Genomic DNA, 1498 nt, shown 5'->3' with positions numbered 1-1498 from the left:
CGCCCCCTTTGCCGCGCGGGGCACGCCGGGAGTTGTAGTTGCAGCCGCTCAAAGCTCCGAACTCCCCCAGACTCAATTCCCCACGGGCGTTCCTGGGGCAGAACGGGGCAGAACCGGGGCGGGGACGGGACGGGCATTGGGTGGAAATCATTATAAAAACTGTAACCCCTGCGTTGGAAGGGATGGGTGGAGGTTTGTATTTCTGGAGCCTGAAGGCTCATGGAAACTTTTGCTGCTTTTCTGCCCTCCTGCCTACTTGGGCCTGGAGTCTTTTCCTCTGCATCTTTTAGGCAGCAACGTTTATGGCCTTTATGAGGACATGGCCTTTATGATGAGAGCCTCTTAGGAGGTTTGTGGATTCTATGGATGCAGCCTGGGAAAAAGAGAGTGGCCAAAAAAAAAGAGGGTAAAATATTGGGGAGAGCCCTGAGGCTCAGATCCAGTGCTGGGGCGGGGGGCTGTAGGGACAAGGGAGTTTTACAGAACAAGGCAGAGTCGTGGGAGCACTGTGGGGCTGTGGCTCTGACTGCAACTAAACCCCCCATCCCAGAGGAAGGCAAAGGGCACACAGAAATCTCAAAATCCCCAGGTCAATGTGGATTGTATTTAAAAAAAATCCTGAGAACACCAAAAAGGACCTTGATCAAAACCTCTGCTGTGAAGCCAAGGGCTTTCACCCATGGCTGTTGCCTCGTTCCTCCCAGCTGGAAGGTCTGGGATGAGGGGAGATGACTGTGTGACCAGACAGGTCTTTGGGCAGATGTGACACCCGGCCTTTCCACAGAGCAACCAGGATGACCCAGCCCTGCACAGCCCCCCCAGAGCCTGGCAAGCTGCTTTGCCAGAGGAAAAACCTACAGTGGTGTCACCCTGAGAGTTCCTCTTGTCTCAGCGTCTGCTGCCAAGTGGTGGGGCAAGAAGAGGCGGGTGGCACAGGCAGGGCCAGCAATGCCTGTCCCGCTCCTGCCATGGTGCCCAGGTGGGCTCCCATGGGACAGTGGGTGGCAGGAATTGTCAGATCCCCTTGCCCTGGTTGGGCAGAATTGTTTGGGAATCAGTATTATCTGGTTTGGGTTTATAATCACACAGCAAAATGGTCATTATTCTATCAATATTTATGAGTGTGTAGATATCTATGTACATTTAATTTTGAGAGCAGAGCAGTGCTGTTTTGAAACTCATCTTTCCTATAAAGGAATTTCTCTCCTGACAATAAACCCCCTGAAGATTTGTATGCCCCGGGCCTCTCCTTTCAGCAGGGCTTCAGAGTCCCAGAGGCATCAGGATGGGCCCTCTGGCTTTTGCAAGGTCTGCTGTGCTCAGGCTCCACCAGTCCTTTGGGGAAATCTTTGCTGGGTGAGCAAGCCAGGCTGCTGCAGGCCCAGGCTCAGCTGGAGGGAGCCAGCATGGCATGGACGCCGTGTCCCCATGGGCAGGGTTTGCTTTGGAGCCTGTGCTTGTTGGAACACAGGGATCTGTGAGCTGAGCTGGGGGATGG

Source organism: Empidonax traillii, unplaced genomic scaffold, assembly GCF_003031625.1.
Source record: "Empidonax traillii isolate 1590-97213 ecotype Southwest subspecies unplaced genomic scaffold, ASM303162v1 scaffold4779:size16941, whole genome shotgun sequence".
Taxonomy (NCBI): domain Eukaryota; kingdom Metazoa; phylum Chordata; class Aves; order Passeriformes; family Tyrannidae; genus Empidonax; species Empidonax traillii.
The sequence above is the reverse complement of the archived record's forward strand: the minus strand, read 5'-3'. Positions refer to the sequence as shown.